The 17,826-nt window shown below is 39.9% G+C and overlaps 1 pseudogene; it reads left to right on the top strand.

Annotated features, from left to right (window-relative positions):
* Positions 1–8,408: 8,408 nt before the first annotated feature.
* Positions 8,409–17,135, top strand: LOC122136809 (annotated as a pseudogene).
* The last annotated feature ends 691 nt before the right edge of the window (positions 17,136–17,826 follow it).

The following is a 17,826-nucleotide window of genomic DNA, read 5'->3' as shown; positions in this document are numbered from 1 at the left end:
TACAAAAAAGTGTAATCCGTTGCTTCATATAACGCCAGAACTTGCACGTGTCCCTGATGGCAGATGAGTATTCTGACGATGACGTTAATACCTTTTATGCGACCTGACAATGTATGTACTGGCAGTCTTATGGGGACAGTCACAAGCCTCCTGGTGTTTTTCATCAACATGTATCTTAAACTTGCTTGTTCTGAAGACGAACAGAGCTTTTAAGGTGTTTGAAAGCATGGGGAAGTGATTAATGACAACAGTTCACTTTGGAAGGGAAGTAGTAACCTTTAAATATTAGGGGCGGAAAAATTTTAGATCTCTGCCACTTATTTATTTGCATAAATTTCTAATCTGATTATCTCACTTTGTGTCCTACAGAGTGTCAGAAGAGTCACACTCTTAAAAAAATAAGGGTTCCAAGAGGTTTTTGTAGTGATTCATAAAGAATCTTTTGGGGTTCCCAAAGAACATTTCAGTTGTTAAAAGAACTGTTTTTATTTTGTGTAAAGAACGTTTTGTTGAATGAAGGTTTTCATGGATTTTGTGGAACAGAAAAGTTCCATTAATTTGTGGAACAGAAAAGTTCCATTAAAGTTAAAGGTTCTTCATGGAACCATGCCAATAAAGAACCTTTATCTTTAAGCAGACATTTCCCATGTAATTCTAAAATATATATTAAAAATATATTATAGAATCAATAACAATTTGTGTTGATTTTATTTAAAAGGATTTAAATAATACATTATATAAGACTGGATTAGGTGACTACATGAAATATCTGAAATTAAAAGAAACAGTCTCGTCTGACCTGTATGATGCAAATAGGAAAAACAGCTACAGAAAGTATCATACTTCGTCAAAATGAGCCGGTGCTCATCAGATTTGCCATGGTAAAAAAAACTCAACTAATCCGGCGCGTACACTGGATATAGGCAGTAGTTGCGTGCCAGCTTGAGTGTGCCTCAGACAAATGTGTGGCAACTTGCTTAACTAATAACTCCATTTAAGCAAGTAAGAATTTCGTCTTTATTCATCTTCAGATGACTGTTATCTTTATTGATGTGATTATTGATCTGTAGGAGCTATTGTTAGCTTCAGTCATTCAGATCAGATTATGCATGAGGGGGTGGCTAGTACAATGTATTCTCTGACCATTATGTGAGATGGTGCTGAGGACAGGAATGAGTCATTCACAAGGACGGCAGTGTCCCTCTGACCAAACAACTGAGGCTCTCACCACCACCCAGCTCACCATGGGCTAGCGTCTGAAGACCTGCCCAAAGAAACAGAGTCATTTCACACCAACATAAAAATGGTCCTTATGTTTTGTATATACACACAACATTTCCAGGTTATTGTATCAGTTACACTGATTCTTCGGCCTTATTTCTTATACATTTCATATTCCATATATATTCAAATTATTACTAATATCAAAAACAGTACTCTTTTTAAGCTGTATTTTTGGATTGCATATGACCATTAGAGAGAGTTCTGTTCAAAACACTTTTGTAAAAATCTCCCGACCCCAACAGTAGTTCTGTGTAGAAGAGTTTTCTGTGTTTCAACATTGTTTGGACTTACCCAGCTGGGCCAGCGCAGACGTGTGTTTGTAGGGCCATAGAGCCCCTCCAACTGTCGGCCCCAGGACCCAGGTAAGCCGGAAACAGCTTGGATCCCCTGAGAGTTACTGCTGATGAAGGTTCGGTTGGAATTTGAAGATGAGGAGTGTGCTGTAATGTACCCACTGGACACGCACGGCAGTTGCCGGACCACTACACAACTCCAGCGTTATAGAGCGGGGAACACTGTCTGGCCCCTGATGAGATCAACACACAGAGCCTACCACATCATACATGCCTAAGACACATTTTCTCACTCTATTCTCAGGCTTTAGCCTCTCGAGGTTGTTTGTCTATGCGTCCTTGCATTTGTATAGCCTAATTATTCTGGTATAATGCATGAATTGAATCCAAATAGACCTTTAACAGCAGAAGTGCAGCAGTACAAGATATTGATGGTAAGATGGTTGGCAGAGGGGCAAGAAGGATGGGAACAGCACAGAGAACTGAAACAATCTTGGTGCATTGGGTTGTCCTCTCTCTCGGCTTCTATGTGTGGATTTAAGTGAGTGATGCGAGAACGCCATATAGTATCAGTAACTAGAACATAAAAATGTTGGATTTTCTTGTTTTAACCTCCCAAACTGCTGTTATTATTCTGTACTGGGAAACAATCCTTCACGGCAGAGCTTTTACTATCTATCTATCTTCCTATCTATTCTGGTCAGCCAAAAGAGTAGTAGTTGGCTATGGTTTGAGTGAAGATTGATACAAATCAAATAACAGATCTACTGTCTGATTTTGAAAATGAAATACTGCAATAGCTTAGTTTGTTTAGTACCTTTGGTCCATGGTAGCTCCACCCTAGCTTTGTATCAACTCCTTCTGGTAGACAGTTTTGGAACTCAGCAAGGATTATGGGATAGCTGGCCTCCAGAACCCTCAATGTCATGACGATGAGCATCCCTGGGAAAGAAAGGTATGCTGGGAACATCTGGGAGGTGAAAGAGATGAGGCTTGAATGGATGGCCGATCATTGATCCTAGCCTAGATAGCAGCGAGAGAAATGTCGAGGGACAAACATTGTACTAATACAAAATTTGTTTCAGTTTTACCCCTTCCCCCAAAATTAATTTAGGAAAGTGCCTCAGAGCCTATTCCCATCCCAACCTGGTGTCGGTAGCCCTTGTGTCCCCCTCCTCCAGCCCAAATGGTTGATACCCGATGCTTAACAAATCTGTCCTGGGGCCTATGGGAAGAGGTCACCGGCGGGAGCTCCTTCCTTCTCCAGAATGGGATGCGCAGTCAAATGCGAGAGTCCGGGAAGGGGAAAGGCGAGCCGAGGAGGTGAGGGGGGACCACCAAAAACCAAATGGGGGGGCAAACCCAGGAGACCAGGGAAAGGAGGAGGAGCTTAAGACCCGCAGGGGAAAAAAGAAAGGAAAGAAAGAAAGAAGAAGAAATAATGTGTTGTGTAAGGAAGGAAGGAAGGAAGGAAAAAGAAAGAAAGAAATGATTCAATAATCATGACCTTCATGAACTACTTAAGTGCTTTTTAAATAAGACTTTCTTCAGTGTGTAAAATCTATACATTTTGACTTAATTTCCCTTCCTTCGTTTTTAGTAGCTGAATAATTAATATGCAGCTGACCACAGATACTGAATATTAATCAATCTCGCTCTATTGCATAACGATTCCTGCTGCAGTCAGTTTGTGTGGTCGCCTTCATTCTCAGCCAGTACTCACCGCTGAAACATTGCACACGGATGTCCGGAGAGAGCTTGACGACGGAAAGAACCGATTTTTACCGAACATTGCAAGTTAACATTCGGACACTTGTTTTCTTAAATTTTAGGGTGTTCTGTATATGTGTGTTTTCTTACCGCTTCTCCACGTCTTACTCAGTCCCCCTTCCCCGTCGTTCTCACCACGCCCTTCTCTGTTTATCTGCAGCTCTGAAAATACGTAGATTCCGCATTCATTGGTTCCGTTAGGCTGGAAGAACCTCCTCCTTCTTTACGGAAAAGAACAATATGTTTTTATTACCTTGTCCATGTACTACACATCTGAATCAACAAGGCCCTCGTTGCTGGGTTGTTAAGCCCTATTTGAGAAATGTAGACCCTTCTTGCTGTTAGCCGGAGCCGAAGGGGGAGTTTCAGCACCGAGACGCTGGACAGCTCCTTGGGGAGAGCGCCGTCTACGTCTGCGCTACTGCAGTTCAATCACTGTGTGGCGCACGTGAGGTGGACACAAAAAAAACACTCTAACCCACCAAAAACCATCCTGTAGTGAAGGGGAGTCTGCCCCATTCGATGAATCAGTTTTTTTCGAACAGTTGGTTGATGAACTAGTTCTAAGAACGATTCCCGTGATTCTTTCATCTCACACGTGGTCACTGACATCACGGCGTGAATGTTTTGTGATGCTTTTCCTGTAAAACGTTACAGTAGACAAAATTCCCGCTAAATTGGCCGGTTTTCAAGACAAGCCCTGCTAGCATTGGTGTATAAGCACCCCTTTTTCACCCCCCAACTATTTCATATGGAATAACAAAGGCATATTATTTAAAAAACCTTTTTTCTATTATACTTGGTTCAGTGAAAGGGATTCTTTTAATAAGAAACAGTAAGTTAATTCCCATGGGGAGCTATTTTTTTTTCTACACTGAAATTTTTCCCAAAAATTCCAATTACCAATTAAACCAACAGAATTACTATTGTTCTGACACAGTTCCAAAGAGGTGTGATGTTTTTTTTAAAAATATGTGTTTTTGAGGAGAAAAGAGTGTGTGATAATTGTTTTAAATGGAAATATTTTCATTTAAAATGGATGTTTTAAAACAACAGTGTAGCAATGAGATTATAAAATGTTCTTTGTTCTGTGCCCTTTGCCTGCAGAAAGTTTTTTTTGGTTTTCTTTTTTTGGGAAATTTTTTTGGGAAAAGCATGGAACTCCAAATCCATTTTGTATCAAAACAAAATCAGGAAGGTTTTCAAAATCTATTCATTATTTTATCCCATAAACATGTTTTGGAAAGTTTAAGCTTAATTTTTCATATACCTGTGAATTTTGATCAAAGAAATAAACTATTTTGCATCTTTTTTTTTATTGTATTAGCTCAAGGTTATTTGGATGAATTTGTTTATTATTTTGGCTAGAAAGAATAGTGTATTGCAATAGCAATTTTGTATATTTGATGTACTTTTTATACAGAAAATGAAAATTTGAATCGTAAATAACAGCATATTATACATTTGTTTATTTGAGGAAAATACCATATACATTAGAAGACGTGAGTCAACTGTAAACGCAATTTTTTTCACCTTTTATAAATTACTTTTAATTAGGCATAGAAGTACCCTCGCTCGGAACCAAACCATGTAATGGTTTGAAAGTTTGAAACATGTAATACTCTGAAAGTATTGAAATTTATGTATTTTTCCTTTCTTATGTAATGGTTTGAAAGTTTGAAACATGTAATACTCTGAAAGTATTGAAATTTATGTATTTTTCCTTTCTTTTTCTCTGCGTCTGTGTGCCATTCATTAATAAAAGCATTTAAAATTTTAAAAACGTTACAGTAAAAGTCATGTTGCACCTATTGTTGTAAGGAAACATGTCAATTTAGCCAAGTGATCATTTAAGATGTTAAAGGGAATTTGAACAGAATCACTGTTTCCGCGGCTGATCACTGAAAGCGACCAGCGATTCCTGACGAGAGCGTATAACATCAAACTCTGGCTGTGGATATTAATATCCAAGTATAGTGAAAAACACTATTAGTAATTAGCACAGGTAACAAGATGCGGCAGTTTAAGACATTAACTTTAGCATGCACAAAACGCAAGATACTTCTCTTTTCACCAATATATGAATAAAGGCTTTATTAGATAATCTAAAGACATATAAACTAATCTAACACATAAGCACGACGCCACTTTCACACATCTCACCTACAAGTTGCAGGAAGATGAGAGAAGTTCCAGGTAGAAGTAGTGAGTAATAGAGAATGAAAATGTGTGAAATCCCAAAGTTTACAGCAAATGAGTCGTGAAATTGCATAGACATGAACAAACCATCAGTCACTAGTAACCCTCACACTTGAGTTCATCAATGAGGTTAAAATTATATTAGATACACACAGTACAGATCAGAGTCTGGAGGTTACTTGTGATGCCTGTGTAGCGGGGTTCCCTTTGTTGTCGCTGAAAAAGGGGGGGGTTTCCGAGGTTGCTGATTGGCTGGAAGTTCAGTAGTCGTTGAAGTGGCGTCTTGGGAAGCCGGTGGTTGGGCGTTGGCTGAAGATCTTGAGTTTGTGGGCTGGTTGTGAGTTTCAGGCGGGCCGCGCGAGGTCGAACTTCGGAGACAGCGGCGTTACAAAACTTAACTCAGAACCACGAAAGCTCTCAAGCGGAAAGAAAGAAACTAAAAAGAAAAGAAAGAAGTAAAGTAGCCAGAGACTAAGGTGGTGTTTCTTCTCATCGTGTGGCTAAGTAGCAGCAGGGCGTAAAAGTGAAGACTTAAACCGGAGCAGCGCTGAAAAGAAGCAGGCTAAAAGCAATGACAAAAGCATGACTGATAAAGCAAAAGAAGCTAAAAGCAAGAAAGCTAAAAAGCTAAAAAGCAAAAAGGGTGATGGTGTCCTGAGTATTTAAACTGGCCTTTTTCGCCACACCTCAGATGTTGTCTTGACCATTAGATATTTTCTTTGCTCTGGTGGTGCGATGTTTGTCTAAGCCATCATAAATCATATGTCAATCTTTATCAATGAACGTGGTCCCGAATTTCCGCCTTGCGGGTATATTTGGACATGATTTCCTATAACAATAATATGATACATTGACAAATAACGATGGTCCAAAACGTTTCAAGCAAAAGGAGTCGAACACACACATACTAAGCCATGAATATGATCCTTAAGCTATTCAGCAGTTATTTAAAAAGACATATCACAATAGTGATTAAAACATTATAATCAATGGTGTGGGTTACAGGTATGATATGGTTAAGACTGACGATATCCATTTAGAATCTTTTTAGTTCATTTTGTGTCATATATGCATTGGAAGCAGTCTCGGTGCCATTCTGTGGAGTAAGGATATGGTGCCTGGGGTAAGACCCATCGAGCTTAACAGGTCTCCTTAGGGAATTTCAGTCTGGTTAGGGGGGTGCCTTCGAGTGGAAGTCCATCCAAAAGAGCTTGTGATCAGGATTACTATCATGGTTTAACTCTGATTGATAACGCTGTCTCATCTCTTGGCACCATCATCATGGATTACTTGCCCCCAATTTTACAATCCTCTTCTTCGAATTGCATTGTCCATAATTGTTCTAAATGGTTTTATTGTTGAAAGGCTGGGTCTTTGGAAAGAGTTGGTTATTATATCTTGCTTGTCAATACTCTGTGGTGGCTAGGAGTGTGATTTACAACATCCTGCCTTTTCTGTGGGAAGTTCTCTCATGTTTTCAACCAGGCTGCCCCTAGCGAAATCTTTAATTGGGTCAACGGGGGCAGGCCTCAGACGCTACACTGGTGTTTGTTGTGCGATTTTTGGGTTGTTTGAGTCTTGCGTCCACGAATTAACTCCTGAAATCATACGTGTATAATGGTAACTAATTAAGGGACAAGGACATAATACACCCAACAAACAAATCATTGTAGCTGGTAAAAGACTATGGAAAAACAAAGACAACAAAGGTGTTTCTATGTGTATTGCTTGGTGAACCTCATTTTCAGTAGGCCTATCGATTGTAAAAGACATTGGGCAATAATGATTTCGTTCAGCATAGGGACCTGTTTTGTGATCGATTCAGGTAAAAGGATCCGATGCGCACAAGCCCCCCTCAGCCTGCAGACGGACCAGCAACGGTACAAAAACAAGCGATAAAAAACTGGCTAAAAAGAATGCAAAATGATTGTGCCTGTGGATCGAAAGGTTTTATTTGTCTTGCGTTCGGATGTGATACTTGAGATACCCATACTGGATAATTAAGTTCCACCAGATGAGCACATGATTACCTTAAAAACTCTGTTGTTTGTGTGGGTATGGGGGGGAGCGGGTGACGGGCGAAAGGTGCTCAGACACGGCTCAGCCTTAATTGATGAGTCGGTTCATATGAAACAAGATTCGACCACAAAAACGATTCGGACATCGCGCATGTGACAGCCACACCCAGGCCATGGGGGGAGCGTAGGCACACGTGCCATCGAGGGTCTGCGCACCCTCAAAGCCTGCTAGCCTCCCATATGCCTAAAACGGACAGGAGGAAAACGACTGTGAAACAAATACAACGAAGACACGGACGCAACCTGATGTGTTAATTCTTGGACCGTGGGTGCGAAGGGAACGGTCGTATCTGACAATAACTGGGGCGTGGGCGAGGCGTCAAAATGAGTATTTAAAATCCGTGTGGAACGCGCCGCGCCAGTGTGGGGTATTTTGGAGGGAGTTGGCACGAGCGAGAGCCTGGCGGGATCGCGGGCAAAAACGCATCAGCCTAGGAGGCGGAATGCTATAAGAAAAAAAACACACAGCACGAAATATCCAAGAATCACCAGTGACAAGGAAAGAAACAGAGAGGATTCAATTTAGGCGGACTAGAAAAGAGAAACTGCGCGTTTGCGGATGCGTATGTTTTCTTTTTCCCACGACCAGACTGCTGTTTTTTTTGGCGAGCTGTTTACCGTTTCGCAACATCACCTGCATAAAGATGCCAAAAGATGCGGTCATGAAATCAATTATAAAAACCATTCATATTAAATTCCAATATTGCCCGTTACTTGAAGATTACAATACCGTGTATCTTCAGTCTAGAACGGCTTTGCTCTAATAATGCGTTTGGGGGGAAGAATGGCGTCCTTGGCGGTCATAGTCAAGGGAGAAGAGCAGATGTTGTTGGAAGCAGATGAAGGAAAGAGCGTCGGAATAAATTATCTAAAGCTCTGCCCGCAGTGTCAGCAACATCATCGTGCTCGCATCTTCCCTTCGTTGGTTTACCAGTAGTGTGGGTATTAATAAATTAAATGTCGAGCTTCAAGCTTGTGTTCATCGGCCTCTTGTCGTTTGTAATTATTACCCCTTGTGTTTGTTTGTTTTTTTGGATCAGCAAGCGTCGTGTGCGGGTAATACTAAATAAGGCGTGTGGTGGTGACTGAGTCACTATATCAGACATACCATACCTGTTCTCTTCGAAACTACCGGCTCTCCTGTTGACGGTGACAGACATTGATCAACTGAACGTGGACCAACTCAGGGGCCCTAGGTCCGCGTGGCTGTGCAGCCCTCGGGAGCCCACGGCGGGGCCAGTAGATTGATAGACACAAAAGACCCAATGACTTTTAGGGAGATTTGTACGAGATGACGCAGTTTCTTTCTGCAGTTTTAGTGTTCCGTTTGAACGTCCGAAGTACGAAACTGCAATGTTGTTGCCCGCAATGTCATCGGTAAGTGTTTTAAATTGCAGTGATCAAAACCTAGATCACCAGACATAACTCATATGTGACCCTGGACCAGGGGCTGGCAGATACAGTGGCTCGGGTCGTACGCGGATATAGTTGATCAATAGACAGCAACACGCATTTAATGGGTCAAAGTAATCGAATCCTCTCTTATGAAACAGGAGAAAGAGTCATTATGATATTGAATTAAAGATCATGTGCCATGAAGAGATTTTGGTCACATTTCAGGACGCGCTGTGGAAAGATATCAAAACTTCATTTTTAATTATAATATGCATTGGCTAAGAACTTCCATTTGAAGATTCCCGATTTGCAAAGTGTATCTCAGCCACAAATAGCGTCCGATCCTAACAAACCATCACATCACATGGAAAAGTTTATTATAATCAGGCTTCAGAGATGATTGAATCTCAGTTTTGTGGTCGAGGGTCATATTTAACTAACACTTCAGCTTTAAAGACGTAATCATTTTTTTTCTTTCTAGCGTCCCTGTATTTTCCTATTTGTTGAAATAGGAATTTTAGGCGGGTTACATCAAATGTACTCCATGCTTTAAAAGCAATAACCAATAAGCTGCATAACCAGGAGTTTTGTACTTAGCAGTGTTTTTTAAGGTATCGTAGAGGGACATTCTCATTCTAGAAGAGCTTTCGATTGTGCGACAGAATTCGCCAGAATATCTGAAAAACGTACCAGATGTTGAGAAAAGGATTGGGGTCGGGGTCGGAACTGATTTTTTACAAATGTTTTTGAAAGTCTCTTATCTCCTCATCAAAGCTGCATTATTACTGTAAAAACCATGATAATGTGTGACACATTACTACCAGTTTTGAATAAAATACTGTTATATAGTTGCAATGCCATTGTAAAAATGGAATTTATTCCTGTGACCAAAGCTGAATTTTCAGGCATCATTACTCCAGTCTTCATTGTTCACATGATCCTTTAATCATGGGGCAGTCTAATATACTGATTGATTACAATTTTAAGTATTATTTTGATGAATAGAAAGTTCAGTAACACAGACCCGTACTTGGAGATTTTCATGCTTTGATGTCCCGTAACTTTAATCTTTCCTTTTTATCCTTCTTTCCCTCTTACTACTTCTTTTTTTCTCTTGTTTGCTTGCAGCCAGGCTTGTCCTTATATATTTAAAAATGGTGTCCACAGTTTGCTGTGACACTGTCTGTTCCCACTGCTGCACCTGGCTTCAGGTAATGTGCACCTACTGTGTGTGAGTGTGCTTTTGGTATGTTTAAATATTGACCGTTGAGGTGAATGCACATAATATATGAGATCACTTTACAATGAACCTATGTTAGAGGACAAAAAACTAAGTTTGACAGTGCAAGGGGCTTTTTAGGGCCCTTTATAGGACGTCCAATCCTGAAGGCTCCTCCCAACCGTGACCTCCAGTCCCGGGGGCCCTTTGGAGATCTCATCCATGCTGCGCTTCTGAGTAAGGAGTACCTGGGGCCACACCCTGGTAGCAGAGGTCAGTCCTTTATAACGAGCACACTTTAACACTGCATACTTTTTAATAATAAACCAGGTCCTATGTCACCCCCCCGTTTTACCATAATCTGACATCTGGGATTTAACTCACAGGCACAACTACTAACCCGACCCAGGCCATCCCGTCCCTCAGAGAATCAGATCCCGTCTCCACAATGATATCACCAGGGAATCCTTCACCACCGCAGTGACCTCATCGGCTGCACCCAAGCAGGCCAATCAGGTTTTGGGAGTGCCGTGACATTACCCCCAGCTGAGGAAGAGACCACAACCACTCTAATCACTACAACAACAATAACAACAGTGCACACACAGGTATCATAACCAACAAAAGCGCAATAACAGTTGGAGATGGTTTAAATAATTTCCAACATGAAGCTCTAAACTCCACAGATGTCCCCTCAGTGGGGTCTCAGAGCATTAAAATAATTTTCTAAATAATATTCTACTGGTCCCCAGGACACATTTCCTAATACTAAGGTCACTATTTTTTTTTCTAACTCGTCACACTCCTAATCAACCTTTCAGCTTGGCCAGCTTGACATAGCAGTAAATTTTACATCCAAAATGCACCAAAGCTATCAAAACTCTTCATACTGTACCTTTTCATACTGTACTCTTCATGACTGTACGGTACAAAGTGTCACTAATAAAACAGTGACCTAAAACACGAATAACAGGTAACATTATATAGTGTTTTCTTTTTGTAAATGATTTTCATAAATCAAGAATGACAGCTCTCTTTTTAGTATTCACTGCAGTATATGTTAAATTACAGTACAAAAAAAATCCTGAAACTGAATGACTAACATTGCTAGGTGTTCATCTATATATAACACTTGCTAGGTGTTCATCTTAATATAACTGATAGTTTTTTGATAGTACTCTTAATCTTTATTTGGAATATATTTTAAAGTGGTATTACTGGAAAAATGTATAAAGTATTATCTTGAAAAGTTTTGAAAACATGCTAAATGTAAACATGCAAATTTGCCAGTAGGGTCATATAAATTTTGCTTATGTCCTGAGTGAAAAAGATTTCATGTAATTTGAAATATGTAGTCACTGAATGTATTTTGCAATGGAAAATGGATTGGCCCACAGTTTGGCCCACATAGATCTCTTTTTTAAAGTTGTCTTTAACACTTTTAAACTGTCTTTCCAGTTCAGTGCCAATGCCAGTCTGTCAGGAATGGAGGGAATAGTTGAGTCCCTGATCCACTCTCCTCCTCATCTCCATTTTCCCCACTGGAGTGCACCTACAGCATCACAGTTTATCTTGGATATGGTGTTGAAATACAGGTGTGATGGTTTCATCGTTACCACAGTTTCCATTATAACCTCAGATATCCTCTCTCTATGTCACCATGGTTACTGGCTGTTAACATAGCTAATGCATCTTGTTGGCATTTGCATGGGCGATGCACTCCTAATGAGTTTGAATTTGTGCCCTTGATACAGTCTCGGACAACGACATCATTAACTGCGTTTATGGTAACACCTGTCTGTTTTAAAGGTGAAGAAAGTAAACTTGGTCCAAGGAGGAGTCACTTACCATTCTGGAGTTGGGTGGCACAGCGCCTGAGCTTTTGGCCAATGAGACGCTAATGAGCGAAGGTCAGGTGATTCGTAGCTCAACCAACCAAGTGCAGATCCACTATAAGAGCCTGAAGCAAGCCCATCATGGTGTGTTTTCAGCTTTCACTATCAAGGTATTTTGCTTGTAACAGTGATGTTGAGCATACCGTTCAAAAAGTTTGGGGTTGTAAAAAAAATCTTTATGCTCCACCACCAAGGCTGCATTTATTTGATAAAAAAAATACATTTAAAGCAGTAAATGTTATGAAATGTTATTGCAATTTACAATAACTGTTCTATTTTAATATTATTTAAATGTATTTATTCCTGTGATGTCAAAGCTGAATATTTAGTAGAGTCGTCAGTGTCCACATGCTCCTTCAGAACGTCTAATTGGCTGATTTTGTTTGACTCAATACATGTTTTTCATTATTATCGATGTTGAAAACAGTTGTACTTGCTTAAGGTGACTATCAGGGGGGAAAATCTGACTTTTTCCGTGTTTAAGTGCTATAATCGGGGTCTCGGGTGCATCGAACAACTCGAAAAAACATGAAAAAGAACAGGCCCTGTACATTTTTGGGTAAGCCATGTCTCTGCAAGCTTGTGAAAAAATGAGCTGTTCAGATTTTGTTTCCCGGTGAACGTACAAAGAGGATCTTATTATAATCACATCACCCGCCCCTTAATCTACACGTTTCCAACCACAGCGCTGCCATTGTGATGTGTGTTTTCGCAAACAGGACCAACAGTGTACCAGTATCTAACACCATGACAAACTTTGAGACAAAAGCATGTTGAAAACTGTTCTGTCTTTGGCTGCAAAGATGAGCACAGAACACTATTCTAGAGTCCCAGCCTCAGAGGAGACAACAGAGCAGTGGATTTATTGATTTAGTTGCTGTATATTACGCCTGCTGACCACCACACAATGTTATATAAGTCTAAACTGTATGCAATTTCTTTCCCAGCTGTTTATCTTCAACAGAAATTTACTTAAACCGACTGTTTTTGTAATCTTGTGTGTTTTAAACATAAACGTGAATGTATGTAACAGTTTAAGCATAATATGGACATGAAAGAGGAGCTTAGTTTAGTACTCACATGCTGTGTGACATCTGTTTCTGAGTGCATGTGCTCTGGATGTGTTGCGCCTCAGAAAAACAGTATATTGGAAATTTAAACTGATATGGTTGAAAACGTATGATTTCAGCGCGATAGACATGATAATCAAAACCAAACATAGTATCTGAGGTATGAACTGTAAAGGCACAGTCCTATTCTGGAATAGGGGGCAGGGAGCATCAGCTCATTTGCATTTAAAGAAACATGCATGAAAACAGCCTGTTTATGCTTCCACTCCAAATAGGCATTTCCAAAAATGATATAATAATGATCTGTGGGGTATTTTGAGCTGACACTTCACAGAACACATTTGGGAACACCTGTAAACCATTTTGTAAAAGGGGCATAATAGGTATCCTTTATACTTTTTGTGGGAATCCGTGATGCATTATTTTTTTTTCAGGATTCTTTGATGAATATAAAGTTTGAAAGAACAGTATTTATTTGGATTGGAAATCTTTTATCATTATAAAATGTCTTTACTGTCACATTTGATAAATTTAGGGCAACCTTGGAGAATAAATTATTACTTTCTTAATTAATGACTTACTGACCCCTAAACATGTATGTAAGCGAAATGCAATTGTTTGTTGTTTTTTGACATAACAGGGAATTACAGAGTTTTCTTGTTCTTTTAAAAACTCATCCCAGCGTTTCCTCCTGTCCCTGCTCGGTTTCCCTCTCCTCCCCTGAGAGTGGCGGGAGTGACTGTCACTGATATTCATCCTGGAGGTCAGGCTCACTTCCATTGTGATCCCGGATTTGAGGTCAGAGGTCATGAGGTTGCAACCTGTTTGAATACCCCCCGACCCAAATGGAGCACCCCAGAAACCCAGTGTGTGGGCTGGGTTCAGTTTTCGTTCAGTTATTTGTTGTTTTTCGCAGTATCAAACATTGCTAGAAGACATTTCTGGTTAATGCCATGTGTATAAGCATTCATGTGGTTTTTGTATATTAAAGCTGTAAATCTTGTGGAGGGTGGATATAGAAATGCTAGTGTTGGACGCATCCTGTCTCCAACCCCCCCTCTGCAAGTAACCAGCAAGCAGCGGTAGCAACCTGAGATGCCATGGCTGCTGGAAAGCCAAGGAAGGAACAAAGCTCCATCTCCATTTTGAGAGGGTTGGCTTTTGATGAAGACAATGACAAGTGAGAGTTCAAAGTCTTCATTGTTCTGTGTTAATTTAAGTCACTTAATTTGTATCTTATTTTTGATTATTTATTTTTGTACTTATTTTTTTGATTTTCACTACACTCATGTAGTTGCAATACTATATGGTATTTAGAAAAAAGTAGAGCTATACAGAAGTTTTCTGTTTCTGTGAATGAACACCAAATTAGATTGTTCTTCTCTTTCCCGTACAACATACCATGATCTCAATCCTTCCTGGATCATTTTTAAATGTCACACTTTCTTAAGTTCTTTTTCGATCCCATCATCCCTGTCTAGGCTGATTGTGCGCAGTTGCAATAGCTCTACAGCCTCCGCTCCTCTTCGACTCGGATCTGGATGACATCCAGAGCGAGGCTTTGTGTGAGCGAGGGGAATGTCTCTGATGTGGAGCTCACGGGCTGATTCCTCCTCCATCCCACTGTGCTGGCTAGGCGCTCCGCTATGAAGGTAAGACAACATGTTACACATTTAACAAAAACATATTCATTACTCTAAACCATATATCCACTACAAACTAAAAAAAAACCATCCTTCCTCTTTTTTCTCTTACAGCCTTTTGATGGGGAACACTGTTATGAACCTTAACCTGCCTCATGGGAATTTCAGCAGCAGCGACATCACCTTCCCACTGGTACTGTAGTAACCATTCTCATGCTCTCCTTGTTTCATCATGAAGCAAGGCATCAGGAGTTACCCTGGAGTGTGTTGACCCCAATGACCTAACTGAAATGAGAGGGCACCTGTCTGCCGAGGTATGATCGTCACATATTTACAATATTGTTTACCATTAACATGCATTGAATGGTTGGGCTCCGTCAGCTTTTATGTTTTTATTACAGAAATTAATACTTCTATTCAGCAAGGAACACATTAAATTGATCAAAAGTGACGGTGAAGACTTTTACCTTGTTCCAAAAATATTCTCAACGAATGCTGTACTTTATCAAAGACTGCTGAAAGAAATATATCGCACATATCCATAATAAAATTGATTAATCAGCACCAAATGTTTTCCACATTGTAGGTAGTAATCAAGAAATATATGATCAGACTCAAATCAGAATATTAGATGATTTCTGAAGGATCATGTGACATGACTGAAGGACTGGAGTAATGATGCTGAAACAATGCATTTGGTAATGACAGAGAACAACAAGATACATTTTAAAAATAGATAAAATTAGAAACCACGATATTTTTTTTTTTAAATGTTATGTTATGTATTAGAGTATTACTGTTTGCAACTGTATTTGTAATAAACTAATGCAGCCTTGGAGGACAAAAAACACTGAAAAATCTTACTGACTCCAAAATGTCTGAATGGTGGTGTTATGTCAATCATCACAAAAATGCAACAACTACCGTAGTTGTCCGTAGAATCTTGTTCTTAGATCCTGTCAAATTTACTCCATTAATTTAGGGTGTAGCATACCGAAAAGGTAACCTTGCAATCCTTGTAATGCTAAAGTGGTTAAAGTTGATTCAAAAATCTTTCATTAAGTACATTTTGTCAAACAATATGCGTCAAATTGTAATAATAGGCGTTTTTCACGGAACTTACTCATATAATCAGTCGGACTAATACTGGGAAAGCTGTTGTACTCATTCCAGTTGATCTTTCTTATCGCAGCTTTGTGTGGCGGGGGGGAGCTCACGGACCACGGTGGGAACTGTGTTGTCACCAGAATGGCCACACAGAGCTACTCAAAAGGGGAAGGACTGTGTGTGGCAAATTACATGCTCAGCGAGGACAAGCGCATCGAACTGGACATACAAGTGTAAGTATATCTATTTGATTGTAACAGTTTGTTTTAATTCCATTTATTTTTTATCTATTTTCTTATCTTTTGTTTGCAGTTTGAACATCGCATAACGACCCATTCTCACACGCTATTGATGGTTCATTGATCTGACGTCACACGGTGTGATTGGACAGTACCTGGGATTCAAGCAGAAAGGTTCAGGGTTGATCAAGGAGGAGTTCAGAGGTCACCATTCAGTTGTCAGAGCGATCCTGGATGACTCCCACATTTATTCTGAGCCAAGGGCTTGAGAGCGCACTCATTCAACTACAGAGGTACATGACCAAGAGGGGTTGTCTTTTTTCTGTATCTTTTGTGACTGGGTAGACTTACAGTCATGTCACTTTCCTTTCATTCCTTGCAGAGGTGGAACCAAATGGACACATGTCCTGCCCTTCCAAAATTGAGTTTGGCTGGAGGCAGCTCCTACCCACCGTTCTCTGGTGAAGAGGCAGTGTGTTAAATATCAGTGTCAGCCTGGTTTATGACATTGTTGGCTCTGATATCATCACCTGTCAGTGGGAATCTCTCCTGGAGCAACAAAACCCCGACCTGTGTGAAAAGTGAGCCGCGTTATGTTTTATTCATTGGAGCATCATTGGTGTATTTACTGGTTCCCTTTGGTTAGTAGACTCATCAGTTACAGGTTAATACTGTACACCACACTTCTCTTTTCCTCCGGCTTGGATTGTCCTCTAGGTCAGCAGTGCCTGATCCAGGAGAATGAACAAAGAAAGAAGTAGTCAAATGGAGCACGCTCAGTACAATCCGGAGTCCGGTTTTGCTTGTGGGAACAGTGGTACGCTTCACATGTAACCAGGGTTATCAGCTGGAAGGCCAGAACCATGATCTCCTGACCATGGCAGATGACACCGGACATGCCCAAATGGACACGAGCAAATGGAGGCCCAAAGTGTGTCTGTGAGTACATGCTATTTATTTTTGTGCACATGAGAAGGTATGTGAGGGATTGTGTCTGGTGGGAGAAAAAGTTTACTCCCTCCACACCACACTTAAATTCTGTATGGATTATTCAGATAGTTTTTTGAAATGATTAAAAAGTAAAAATACAGCTATCGATTAATGCATGTATACATATATGAGTTAATAAATTGAATAAAAGGACAAAAACAAACAACAACAATGTAATGAAATAAAAAAATTAAAGAGTTATCAGTGACAATTTTAACGAGATCGTAAATAGTGTTAAATTACTAAATCATACACGACTTTCAAAAGGTTGGGGTCGTAAGATTTATTTTAATGAGTACTTTTATTAAGCAGGGAATGATCAAAAGTCCATTAAAGAATTTCTATTTCAGATAAATTCTGTAAAAACATCACAAAAATATTAATCAGCACAACTGTGTTCAACATTGATATTTTGAGAAATGTTTTGAGCAGCAAATCAGCATTTCCCCCCCCGAATGATTTTGAGGATCAGGACACGGGGGGGGGGGGGACGACGGAGTAATGATGCTGAGAATTCAGGCTTTGCATTATGGAAATAAACTGTAAATGTAAAATGTTTAACAGTTATTTGCAATATTCATAAAAAATAAAAACTGTAGTAGAGAAAAAATCCGTGCTTGGTCAAACTAGAGAGACTCAAAAAC

Source organism: Cyprinus carpio, chromosome B3 (assembly GCF_018340385.1).
Source record: "Cyprinus carpio isolate SPL01 chromosome B3, ASM1834038v1, whole genome shotgun sequence".
NCBI classification, from domain to species: Eukaryota; Metazoa; Chordata; class Actinopteri; order Cypriniformes; family Cyprinidae; genus Cyprinus; species Cyprinus carpio.
The sequence above is the reverse complement of the archived record's forward strand: the minus strand, read 5'-3'. Positions and strand labels throughout refer to the sequence as shown.